Source organism: Mirounga angustirostris, unplaced genomic scaffold (assembly GCF_029215605.1).
Source record: "Mirounga angustirostris isolate CCGP_5_RB_7025 unplaced genomic scaffold, mMirAng1.0.hap1 SCAF_5, whole genome shotgun sequence".
NCBI lineage: Eukaryota > Metazoa > Chordata > Mammalia > Carnivora > Phocidae > Mirounga > Mirounga angustirostris.
Window position 1 is genome coordinate 8,956,125 of NW_026991713.1, and position 13,724 is coordinate 8,969,848.

Below are 13,724 nucleotides of genomic sequence, written 5' to 3' on the forward strand. Positions count from 1 at the left end.
CTTGCCCTGCTCTGCACACATCAGTCATAACAGTGATGAGGACTCCATGTTCACTGAGTGCTTCTAGGCTGCTGGACGCTGTAAGACCAGTATGTCACCCAGTGATCGGCTCTTCTTACCCATGTTTAATAGATAAGGAAACTGAGGCAGGAGCCTCACCTCACTAGGAAGTACCAGGCTCAGGATCTGAATGTCTTTCTTCCATCCCAAAGCTGGATGCTCTGGGGTGGGCAGGCCTGGCGTGGGCCGTGGAGGTCCAGATGGGTTCTGGGTGTCGGGGGAGAGTGGGGGTGGGGGAGCGTAGAGAGGCTGGCATGGCAGGACCCCAGCCACAGGACTTCCTAGGCTGCGGTGATGTCTGGGTCAGCTCCCAGGACTCACACAAGAGGAGGCGGTCAAGCCTTGGGAAGAGTTTGTAAAATGGGGATAATGGACTCACAAGCTGCTTCTTCAGTTACAAGAAGCGATTCGTATAAAACGCCTGGCAGAGTTTCAAGATGTATGAAAACACTATAGCTACTTAAGAAATATTAGTTGAATGTGGTAAATCCAACCAAGTCCACCCAACAAAAATAAATAAGTACTGCATATTTCTGCTTAACTATGCCCAAGCCTCTCAGGGCCGTGGGGGTGGCCACGGGCAGGGAGAAGGGGGAGACGGTCCCGCATGTTTGCACAGCTAACTCACTGAAGCCCTGAACAGAATGTTCTCATGTTTATCCTGCTTTGCAGTTACCTTTATTAAAAATCATGAATTCACCAATTTCTTCTGAATAAATCTAGTCCTGCGAGCTCAGGCTCTGACCCCATTCCGTAGCAAATGCCCCGATCAGGCGTGCAGTTCCCAAGCCCACCTCTTCGATCGTGTCTGCTGGACACGGAGGCAAATGGCCACAGCGAGCCCGTAGCCCAGGGTGGGGTGGGGGTAAGAGTTTCCCAGGGAGAGAACTCCCAGGCCTTCCCCCCAGGCCCCTCCCTGGCTTCCTTTGGACCCCTCCTTTCTCAAGGGCACCTAGCAGTCAAGTTCATAATGCCCCCCGGCCTCTGCGTGGTAAAGACACATTTAGAGGAAATAGCAAATCTTTTCTGCAAAGCCACCACCTCCCAGGCCACATGCGGTCCGGACAGTCCCTTAGGGCTCAGTTCCCCAGACACAGATGCCACCAAGCAGGCCTCAGCGAGGAGTCACCATTACCGTCCCTAACCAGAGCCAGCGTCTAGCTTTAGCGTGCCCTGTGCCACTGAGTCACAGAGGGCAGGGTAAGCTGAGGCCTCCACTGGGTGAATCGAATACAAGCTCTGGGTCCCAGCGTCCCCCAGGACCTTTGCGGCCGGCCCTGGGGTCCTGCACCACCCAGGCACAGAACCAGGGCTAGCCACGGTTCAGGCAGCAGTGGGCTCCGGCCCCCACGGGGGGTGATCAGAGATGAGAAACGGCCCTGCACCAGCTCGCTTGGGCGGGGGGGGGGGCGCGTGGCGCTCAGCATCTCTGAAAACTAGCACAGACCGGAATCAGACAGTCCCAGGTTCCAAGTCCCCTCTTCTGCTGCTGCCCGTCGTGTCAGGTAGACCCGAGGCTCCACTCCCTCGAGCCTCAGCTTCCTCGTCTGTACAATGGGGATCCTAGCAGGGCTCATGACCGGCCACCTTCGGAGGAGTCAGGGAGCTGACATGTGCACAAGGCGCACGGGGTGCACGGGATTCTATCCTGACTGCTCACGGTCATGCGATTATTTCTGCGGCCGGCTGGTCCGTGTGCCTGCATGTGCGAGGTCAGCAGCCTGCTCCTTCCCTCCAGAAGGGTACCAAACAAGCTTCGTTTGTTGTTCTATTCCATTTTTAATAACTGCTTTCCAACAGAGGCAGAAATAAAAAGAGGAAAAGCAGGAGGGTTTACAGTAAGAATTCCTTCCCAGCTTCCCAGCCTCTTCCCCACAAATCTCTCTGCACACCCGTGTGAGGTCACACCCGCCCCGCCCGCCCCCGCTTTTCCTTACTCAAGCTGTTTGTCGTTTCACAAAGCAGATGGCAGCCCTCTCCCTCCCAGGGCACAGACCCACTTCATCGTCTCCAAGGGAGCCTGCCCACTCCACCGTGGGAGCGCGCTGCACCCTGTGTAGTGTTTCAATCCCATTGTGATGGAAATTTAGGTGACTTCCACGCTGTAGTAAATAGCTTTGTGTATTTGTGCAAGTAACTCCTTGGAATAAAGTCCTGGAAGTGGAATTGCTGGGTCAAAGGTCATACGGGCTCTCTGCTCCCCGAGAGTCAGCCCACAGCCTGCTGGCCCCGCCCAGCCTGTCCACTCTCCTGTCCCCAGGAGCCCCGATGAGGGCCTCACCACCAAGCCCACCCATGTGCTGATGCTCGTTCGTTCATCCATTCATTCATTCATTCGTGATCTCCTCCGTGTTGGTGCCAGGGATTCATAGAAGGCCTGGTCCGGCCTTCGGGAGCTGCGGTCTTAGGTTAAAACTTCTTCTGTGAAATCCCCTGGGACACACACACACACACACACACACACACACACACACACACACGGCCTCTGCTGCTCCTGGGCTCCCACGATGAACTGTCTGCATGTCTTTTTGTGCCGGAGACGCACCTACACATCTTCCAAACAGATCGTGTTCTGCCCCTCGTGGCAAAGGCGGTCCTCCCTCCCTTCCAGGAGACAAGGCCTTGTCCACCCCGATCACACCGGGGCTACAGGGACTTCCGTCCCAGGAATCTGGAGACAATGAGATGGCAGGCAGCCGGTGCTGGTCCTGGGGTCTAGAGGTGGAGCTGAGAAGCAGAGCCACACGCAAGGCTAAGTCACAGGAGAGCGGAAACGGCATCGTCTGTCGCATGGGCATGGAGCTGGCATGGGACTGAGGGCAGATATCCCAGAGAGAGGCCAGGAGAGATGCCCTCTCTCCTTGCAATTAACTCCCGGGATATCCCTCCCGCACCCCGATCCTGACAACAAACTCACTTTATTTATTTATTTTTTTTAAGATTTTATTTATTTATAGATTTATATAAGATTTATTTATTTATTTATTTGACAGACAGAGACATAGCGAGAGGGAACACAAGCAGGGGGAGTGGGAGAGGGAGAAGCAGGCTTCCTGCGGAGCAGGAAGCCCGATGCAGGGCTTGATCCCAGGACCCCGGGATCGTGACCTGAGCCAAAGGCAGACGCTTAACGACTGAGCCACCCAGGCGCCCCAACAAACTCACTTTATTTAAACTGGGTCGAGAGAGGTTTGCTCCTTCCGATCCAACACACTGACTCTGACACTTCCCTCACCCGGCTATGGGGTCCTGGGGTGGAGACCAGGCTGTCCCCTTCTGCTCATCCCTCTGGTGCTGACAGCTGTCCCCACAGGAGCATCACCCAGACCCTGTGAGGAAGCGCCGAGCCCATTGTCCCCTGGAAATCAGGACACTGAGGCCAAGAAATGACAGGATCAGGTTTCACTTTGGGTCTTGACTCAGTTCATTGTGGCCAACACCAATGTTACTGACTCAAATCCCGTGTCCCCTCCACTTGTATGGAGTTGCCTTGAAGCCCCAGTCCAACCCCCTGGACGAGGTGTGCACCCTGGTTCCCTCTGTGTCCTAGCAGTGGGGAGGTTCGGGGTTGCACCAGTAGCATTTCTGAGAAATGGAAAGAACACAGGAAGGACCACACTGCCGTCCCCTGCTGGGACCTTGAGGCCGAGGGGTAATGAAGAAGAGGCGACCCCCAGCCTCACTGGGGAATGCAGTTTATTATCCTTCTGCGGCTCTGCAGTGTGGGAACAGGGAACAGCGTGTCTTAGAGGGGCACATTGTGGCTGAGGCTATATCAGTTAGAAAATAAACAAGTTTTCTCCCAACATGATATTTCACAACCTTGTCCCCGCCCATCACTGCGACGAGTGCAGGGATACCTCCAGGGAAGATGGGAGCATTCAAGGCACATATGTGACCCTTGTGCTCAGGGATGCCATCTGGATCCTTGTCTTCACCGCTCTTGGGCTCTGAGAATTTGGGGGCTACTTGCTCGGGGGTGGGGGTTCCAGATGGATCTGCATCCTGGTGCCCCTGGGGCCTCTCCCAGGCCCCCTGATGAGAACATGTGATGAAAACTAAGATGATGAGACTCTCAGGAGGGTGCACTGAGGAACAGGGACTCTCGGAGCTGAGTGGTCCTCTCTAGTGGGTAAGAAGATGCCAGCTGAGAGCAGCCATAACCAAGTGGGATCTCGGAGGAAGGGCTGCTAGCCAAGGTGGGCTTCAGTCCCCTTTTCCTTGAGCACAGGGCCTGGCACCACCCCCTTATTCCCTCAGGACAGCTGGTCTCCAAGGAGGGAGGCAGCAGAGCGGGTCCCTGGGGGCCCTCTGGAATGTCCACCTTCCTTCAGGGTCCCAGCTGGTGCTGGACAAACCTCTCACGCTGGTTTGGAGGCTCCATCTGGATGGAAGTCAGGGTCTGTATGGCAGCAGGGGCCCCGGGAGTTGTGGGGTCAGGGAGCCTCATGGGCTGGTATTTGGGTAGAGCTAGCATTCCTGGGGAGATGCGACATGGGGGATGGATCCAGAACAAGCTATTACAAAACACAGCTGAGAGCTGATGGAGTTTTGTAGTTTCTGGAGGGCTTCCTGGAGGAGGAAATGCCACAAACACTTCTTGTAAAACTAGTTGGCACTCATCCAGGAAAGCCCAGGAAGTTGGGGAGAGGAGGGCATCCAGGCCGAGGGACTGGCATAAGCAAAGGTGGGAGGAAGAACAACATGAGCCCACCGTGTGGGGTACTGTGGCTAGCGTGAGTTTTCAAAACGGGGAGCAGAGAGAAGGTTGGACGAATGGGCAGAGGGCAACTGATGTCAGGGAGGAAGGACATCAGAGACATTAAGGGGGCAGGAGGCCTGGGGAGAGCAGGTAGGCAGCCAGGCAGGCCATCACACTCAGAGCCTGGGGGAGGGAGAGGCCCCCACTGCTATTAAACCTGGTTACTGACTGAAGAGCATGTAGAACATTCTCTAATGATGGCTACAGGCTGTCCCCAGAGGCCTTGCTTCTGGAAGGTAGGATGCCACCAGTCAGCGCCGGGTAACAGAAATGCCATTAACATAGAGCCGCAGTCCCAAGAATTTGCTTTCCTGTTCCCAAGACAGAAGATAAATGGCCCTTATCACTTTTATGTAGCTGGTGTCACCGACAAAGCAGCACTTGGAACCATCTGAGCTGCTTTTGTACTGTTTATTAGGCACTTCAAGACCTTCCTCCAGGAAGAAGACGAACCTGGGCTGAGAAATGACTCTTCGTTTTACCGTGGTCCAACCCCACAGGATCCAGGTGGAGATGCTCTCGGCTCCAGTTAAAACTGCCAGGCAAGTCTGAGCGCCGGGCATTGGTGCCCCCGCCTGCAGGAAGCAGCACCCCCGACTCGCTCAGCAGCTCAGCAGGCAGCCAGTTGCTCCCCGGAAGGGAAGGGGCGGGCAGGAGCAGAAGGGGCGCTGGCTGAGAGGAGCAGTCTCACCCGAGGGGCAGGATGATGATCTGATGATGACCACTGTCCAACAGCGGGGATGCGGGACGCCGAGGCCAGGAGAGAAGCCGGGCCCAGCCCTAGCTGCCGCCCCGTTGGCAGACTGGGCCCCTCCACCCAGCACCCTCCCCTCCTTTCCGGAGGCAGGCAGGGGGCAGGTGGGCAGGGGCCTGATCTTGGCTGGGTGAGGCTAATGGGGGGGAATCTTAAAGCCACCCCAAACTGAGCAGAGTGGCTTCGGGCTCAAGCCTGGCGTATTTGGGGACCTCTGCGACTGTCAGGACAGGAGTTGCCAAGCTATTTCCATGTTCCAGACAACTTAATCAGGACGCAATCCATTCTCTTCATTACAGACCTAGGTCCTGGGCCATCGTTCAAACTAAGGAGAGATCTTGTTTGGACGTGTTAGGCTTCCCCTGCCCACCCCTCACATTTTTTATTACTTTCCCCCAAAGCCTTGCCTGAATGCAAATCTACCGGGGACGGCGGGGGCGGGGGGCGCTTAGCATGCCCATCAGCTGTGTTGAGTGCTTTACCCGGAGATCCGCTTAGAACTCCGGGGAGCCCAAGCTCGCCCCAGGAACCCAGGGCATCGGTTGTTGATGCTTGTACTTCTTTCTCACTCCCTGTCCCTTGAACACTAATTTTCACGGGCAAATAAAAATCCCCCAAATGAATAGTTCACATTCCAAAGGCTGCTGTCAGCCAACAGAAAATTGCAAAGGTTGTTCTGAAGCAGAAGGCCAGGAAGGGGAGGGGAGGGGAGGGGAGGGGGGCTGGAGGTGGGGGGGACGCAGGCCCTGGCGGCTGGTCTGGGAGGGGCCTGGAGGCGGGCAGGACCCGAGGCCGGATCAGACTGTCGGGGGAGACAGCAAGTTGTGCCAGGGGCCCACAGAGACCTTCCCGGGAGAGCCGTTTTTGCCTGAGGAGGACATTTGTGTTTTTCAGCCCGGTGGTCCCAGCAGGACCCAGGGAGACAGTCCGTGCCGGTCCTCGGAAGGCATGGGGCATATCTGAGCACCTACTAAGGGCTAAACCGGACCCAGTGTTTGACGTAACTTTAGCTCCCTGGACACGTGGCCATCTTGCTGCAAAATGGGGACAACGGGTCCCTGCCTCCCAGGGCTTCATGAAGACCAATGAAACCACAAAGGCCCGGCAAGCTGTTCAGGGAGCTGGCAGGTGGGAGGAGGCCCTGCACGGGGCCCTGCAGCCCGTGCTCCCCAGACCCCCGCACCTCCTCCCAGGCGTCCCCAGCTAGCACAGCCTGTGCCCACTCGGGCTGGGCACTGAGTCAGAGCCTGAGTCACGGGCTGTCTCGTCCAGCAAGGAAGCTCTCCTTGGCACACGCCGTCCGGTTACTCAGCAAGTGACCCTGCGTGGGGGCAGCAGCTGGTGATTAGCTTAGGGAAGCTCAAACGGCTCACCCAGGACAGCTATGAGTCCCAAGGGGCAGCGCACTTCCCCGGACTCCGGGGTGCGTCTCGGAGATTTCTGGAAACATGGCAAGGGGGCAAGGTCGGCCTCCCAGTGCTTTCCCCACGGGTCAGTCCATCAGGGACCCTGAACAGCTGGGCTCTGGAGTCAACCTGCTCCATGTTTGAATGGATGCCCCGCTGTGCACCCGCCGCGGTGCCTGGCTTGCCCCCCACCCCACGGGTGGGGAACAGACACCTGCCCTCAGGGGAGAGGGAGCCCCACGCTGCACTGCAGCTCGCGCTCAGGCAAGTGTCTCTTGTGGGGGCCCCCCCGGCAGCCCACCGATGCTCAAGAATTAACCCTCCTGGCTCCGGTGGGGATTAGGTGGCCCAGAGAGAGGGGGGCCATTGCACAGCCAATTAGGACTTCAGGGAAATGGTCTGGGGCTGAATCCAATGAGCCCCACCTCCCTCCCCGCCAGGGCCGAGCACCTCTCCCACGTGCGCCTCCCACACCCGGTCAGATCCCCCCGCATCCAAGAAAGCAGGCCCATCTCTTCCTGCCAGAGCTGGCTTCCAGCCTCGACAGATTTCCCAGCCAAGGTATCGTTCCTGAAACACAGCTGCTTCAACCCATTACTCCTCGTTACTCCCCTAAACCGCGCTCTGCAAGGCTTCTCCTCCTCCACAGTTGTGCCCTTCAGAGGTTGGCAAAGGGACCCATTTCTTGCTCCTATGGGGGCACCGCAGCCAGGAGCCTGGGGGCTGCTTCTCCTGGAACCGGGACGTCTTAAGCTCGTTGGGATCGGTTGCCCGTGACGTTCCGCTGAAGCCCCCTGCCTGGCAGCTGCCAGCTTTCGTGGAGAGGAGGAGCAAGAAGAACTTCCTCAGGACCCTACAGCCCCCCCCAGGGGCATGGCCATCAGTGTGGAGACTGGAGCAGGGGGGCTCGGGGCTCTGGGAGCATCCCAGGGCCAAAGAGCCCATGTTTAGAGATAGCGCCTAGGGGGTAGTCCCTGGAGAGCCCGACGTGTCCTGCGCAAGGGGCTGCAGGACCGACTGAAGTCCAGCGCCAGGCCTGGCACCCAGGCAGCAGTCAGGAAGGCCTACTACCTTCTGAGAGGTAGAAGAGATGTAGTAACTGTGGTGAAGAGAGAAGGTGGTGTTGTGTGTGTGTCACTGACTTCTTGGGGGGATTTCTTTAAGGTTCATAAAGTCAGTTAGGTACCCAACTAAAATTGACTTAGCATCTGTTCTGTTCTGAGCAGGTAACAGTGAAAACACAGTCCTTGCTTGAGGAGGTAGGCATGCCAGAAGGCTTCCTGGAGGAGGCATGTTAACCCTGCATCAGACTGGAGAGACTTGGGGACCGTTAGGCTAGAGCAGTGGTCCTCAAACTTTGGTCTGGGACAAGGAGCACTCGAGAACTTGTTGGAAATACAGGTTCTCAGAATGCATCAGCCACTCTGGGGTGGGTCCTTGGCCACGCCGCTGGTGACAAACCCTACAGGTGATCCGGTGAGAACCACCGGGCTGGGGTGCGTTCCCACACCGAGGTAGCCAACGTCCTGGGAATTCTCTCCTTTGGCCATGAGTTTGGGGCCTAGAAGCACTTTCCAGGCGAACTGTCCAGGTGCTCTATCATCCTGCAGGCTGACAGCGTGCGTCTGGGGAGCAGGCAAAGCAGAAACATTCATGAACGAATTCGGTATTTCGTATTTCTTCAAAAAGCATCAGGATAATCATCATGGGAAATACCCGAATCTTGTTGACATTTTATCCATTGTACCCCCCCGCTTGGACATTACTCTATAAAGTCACTGCCCCTTTGCTCCCCGTTCTTGCCTCTGGGACCCCCCCTCCCCTTCCTCCAGGAGTCACTGGGCTTTAGAAGGGACTCTCGCGAGGGGCCCTGAGAGCTGCACTCGTTTGCCTTTGTCTGAAGGTGTCTTCCTCCCGGTCCTGAAAGATGTTTTTACTTGATACAGATCTCAGTGGCCAACTGTTCTGTTTTTGTCTCTGGCGATACCACGTTCCAGCCTCTGTCTGCCATTTAGGTGTGGTTCGTATTGTCTGTTCTCTCCGGCTTCTTGACAAGTCTTCTTCTTGCTGTCCTGTGTCCCCGTGGTGGATCCAATTGTGGAATTTTTTCTTTACCCCTTGCTTGGGATTTATTATGCTTCCTGGATTGAAATTCACATCTTTTATCAATTCTGGAACATTCTCAACTGTGACCTCTTTGAATCATGACTCTAGTCCATTCTCTTCTCCTTCCAGAACTCCAGATATATGGGCCCCATTTCTTTTTGCTCTAACCTCCCACCTCCTGGCCTGCGATTCCTATTTTCTGTATCGTTTTCTTCTGTCCTGCTTTACGCATTCTGGCCACTGCTTCCGCCCCATCTTGTCGTCCCTGATTCCCTCCTGAGCTGGGTCTATTTGCTGCCGTTCAACCCATCTGTCCATTGGGTTTTATGTCTCAGTTATTGCATTTTTCATTTCTAGAAGTTCGACTTGGCTGTTTCTCATCTCTCTCTGATAACTTTTATAGTCTTTTTTTTTCCCTTGTCCGTGGTCTCAATTCTTCTTTCTTTAAATATTTTTGACTTACTGATTTTTATTCTAGTTTGGATATTCGAACATCTGAAGTCTTTTGATCTAGTTTTGCAGGTGTGGTTTGGGTTGACCGTGACTCATCGTGGATTGTCTGCCCCTGGGTTTTTGCAATGGGAGACCGCGAGCCTGCTGCTGTGCTTTGGGGACCCAAGAGGACCCAGAAGAGGAGAAGGTGCCCCGGCTGTGTGCAGGGGAGTCTGCCAACCCAACACCACTTCAGGGTCATTCATTGGCTCAGGGTTTTCTGGACCACTCAGCGGACAAGTTTGGACCCCAATCCGCAGTGAAGGTCTTAGGAAGGAATGTATCTTTATCTATTGCAGACGCCAGGACAAATGAGTGTCCTTGTTGTCTTTCTTTGTTGGTAGTTTGGTTTTTAGAGGCTTCCCTTACACTGAGCGCACCACTTTAACGGTCCCAGCTTGAGGTGAGGGTCTCACTTCCTACTCTCAATCTTTTATGAGCTCAACACCAAATAAGGTCTTCGGTTCCCTGGGTTGCGGTTAAAACCCAAGGTTCTAGGCTCCTGTTCTGGGCAAATACCCTCTGGGCCCCCAGAGGTCAACATTTGCTCCCTATTCTGGTGTCGGCTCACCGGTCATTTCTAGCTTTTAGGAACTTCCCTTCCTTCCTTGCAAACTTAGCTATGCATTGAATAAGGTTTGTGGTAACTGTTCCTGCATTTTAGGTGTTTTACAGCCAGAGAGTGTCCCGTCCCCCCACCCCCTCGCCCCCAGCAGATCAGACTGTCGCAGAACTCTTCCCCAAACCATTTCTTCTTCCTTTGGGGCTCACAGCTAGACCTTATCCCCAGCCCCCCACCTTGCAGTTTAAGCATGGTCCCCTGACCGTTTCAGGGCAGGCCCCTGAAAACCTCCCACACGATCCTCAGGGTGAGGATGGCAGAGCCCCACATGGATGCGCCTGCGTCCCGAGTCACTGCTGGAAGAACCGTCTACCGTTGCAGACGCTACATGAGTGGGGACTGAGGAGTTTACCCACCGTAGTAGTTAGCATTATTCACACCAGTCCACCACGGTGCCAGAATTCAAGTGCCACTTATAATTGTTCTGCAGTTTGCCATTACACACATCATCTTTTCAGGGCTTAGGGACTTCAAGGGTTTTTACCTGGCCCGGCTCCCAGGAGGCAGGACTGCCTGTCACAGAGCAGGGGGAGGGGGGGTGGCTCTCTGGCATTGCAAATGGGATAATGGCCTGATCTTCCTTCCCTTACCTGCCTTGTCAGCACTTCGGCCCAGGCCCCGTGCTGGCCACCAAGTCCCCAGACCACTTAGATGTGGCCCGGTTTTCAAGGAAGCCCTGGGTATTGAGGGCATAGAGGTGGACACAGGCGACCCCAGAACAAGGGGATGACAGAGGCAGTGGGGCTGAGAGCAGGGGCTGTGGTCACTCAGGCAGCAGCCCATTCAGGCTGAGCTTCCAGAGCCTGTCGGGCTGGACCAGCGGTACCAACAAGCACGCTGGGGGCAGAGAACAAGGTGGGCCTTGCTCTGGGTGCAGGCAAGGGAGACCCTAGGGGCAGCCCAGCCCACCTCCCCCAGTGCTCTGAGGCCTGCCCTATGCTGGAAAGACTTATCTCCACCGATGCACCTTGTGTGGCAGCTGCTGGAGTCTTCGGGCCACCCGCTGTGCAGACATGCCCTCAAGAGGCCACGAACCTCGAATCACGGCAGAGTGTTCTCCCAAGAACAAGAACTGGCAGCAGGTGGCATTCCCGGGTCAGGGTCTACAGCGACATGGCAGGCCAAAGGACTGGCATCGGGACCCCTATGCTGGGTGGGGCAAGGCCTGCAGGGACAAGGAGGGGTCCCTGCTAGGAGCTGACAGGCACACTGCCCTCTCTCACTTGCTGCCCGGCCTCCTCGACCAGACCACGGTCTCGAGAGTTGCTCTGTCCCCCAAACTCTGAGGGCCTGTCCCTGTCCTTCGGCTCATTGTCACTCACTCACTCGAGGGATTTCAACATCTATACGACGGCAACTCGGAGGGTCCCAGAGAAGAGGGCCAGGAGGAAAGCCGTGGGAGCCAGACGAGGGTGTGGCTGATCCCACAGACAGGTTCAGGGCAGGTGTTGTGCAAGCTGGGTCCGGGAGTTTGCACACTCGAAGACAGAAAGGAGGGACGGGAGACCCTGCTCAGGCGGGGAGGGCAGCACGGACAAAGGTGGGGAGCTGGGACAGGCCCCAGTGAGTCTGGGGAGTGGTCAGGACCACCAGGCAGGGTTGGGGGCAAGGGAGGGTGAAGCTGAGGGGAGAAGCTGAGAATTCTGCACTGTGTTCTGGAACGTTTCACCCACCCCCACACCCATCCTGGGTCTGACTCCCACCCACCCAAAATTAAATATCCGAGTAGCCCCCACACCCATGGGAACTGCAGGAATGGAAGGTGGAGGAAGGCAGAGGCAGCCTGCCCGACCTCTCTCCAGGAAGAGCCCAGCTGAGAGGGGCAAAACAGAGAAGTTCTGCACGCCTGCCCCCTGCATCCCCAACTGCCTCAGGACATGGACCGTTAGTGGATTGGGCCTGACCAACATCCACCCCACAGCTACCCACCCGGGAGGCCAGGTTCTGGGGAAACAAGGTGCCACTTAAAAATCCATCATTTCCTCCTCCCCTCCTGTCCTGCCCCATGCTCTGCAGGACGTAAATTCCAGAGGGAGGAGAAGGCCTGAGCTGGGGGTGGGAATCGTGGACCCAGCCCCATCCATTGCTGCCGATGGTGGTCCCTGGGGCTCGGGTGCAGAGTTCTTGCCACACCCCGATTCCCTACAGCCTGGACCAGCCCTCTGACCTGGAAGGGGACCTACTTTGGTCACCGCCCGACACTCCAGAGAAAAACTGCTCCTCCAATTACCCCAGTTTGGACTAGAGCCTCTGGGTTTTTAGGGTTAAAGAGCAGTGGGAAAGCTGTGAACACAGGTTAGCCCATGAATTGATTGTTAAGGATACTCCGAAGCCCACAGACACCTGGGAAGGATGGTTTCTTTTCACTTACATTCTCCTTAGGACCTGCAGAACCAGCCAGAAAGAATAAAGCCCTTAGCATTGGCTCATTGGGGCTGGGAGTCCTGGTGGTGGGCCCTGGGCAGGTCACTCTGCCTCTCTGAGCCTCCACCTCCTTGACCACAGAAGTGGGAACCGTGACACCCGCTTCTCCAAGCTGCCATGAGGGCGAAGGGCCGAAAAGCCCCAGGTACACCGGAAATGCATGCCCAGCTTCCGGTCCCTGGGTCAGTCCCTGCAGGCGGGCCTCTTATCCCTTCCTCTGTCCCTGCCTGGAGAAGCCTGTGGGGACATGGGACACGCAACAATGAACGTTATTTTGGGGGCGTGGGGGGTGGGGAGGAATTTCAGGTGGGGGGAAACAGCAGAGTCATGGGCCATGCTATTGTCCTCTCCTCATTCTCTGAACTGGCTGAAACATGGGCTTAAATGCATATTTGTGGGGACTGGTGCACTCAGGGAAGTGTTTCCTGTGCCTCATGGATACTTTTAAGAGCAGGGGCCCAGAGGTCTTCTTCTCGGGCCAGGGCTGCAGAGGGCCTGAGCAGCCCTCGCCCCTGTGAAAGAAAGGACAGAGGCGAGGCCCCCGTGGAACCTGGTGGGTGGTGAGGCATCTTCACCTCCACATGTGGGACCCCGCCACGTGGGAGTGAGGCACCCAGGAGCCCCGGGCAGGCGTCTGAGCCACTGATCCGGAAGAGAGGAGCCCAGCCTCTCAGGGAGGGCAGGCTGAGCCAAACGGCGCCTCCCGGCCACACCTGCTCTGCACCTACTCTGGTGGACGTGGCAGGGCAGAGAGGCGAAGTCCACGTGCCAAAGTATCCACAAGCTTCTCGCAGCTACGACACAGAGCCTGCATAAGATAGCACCTTGAAAAACTTAGCCACTGTTACCTGATTTCACCCACAAGGCAGTTTGCATCTCCACGTCAGAGACTGGGAAACCGAGGCACAGAGAGAAAGGACACCCCCAGGCTGACACAATTCTACGCTTCTGAGCACTCGGACCTGGGGAAATCCCAGCTCTGCCACTTGCTCACTGAGCGACCCTGATGGAGTGGCTTCCCCATGCCTCGGTTTCCCCATCTGTAAGTTCAGACGCATCATTGCTTTCTTGCGCACTGGCTATAAGAATGAAATGAAG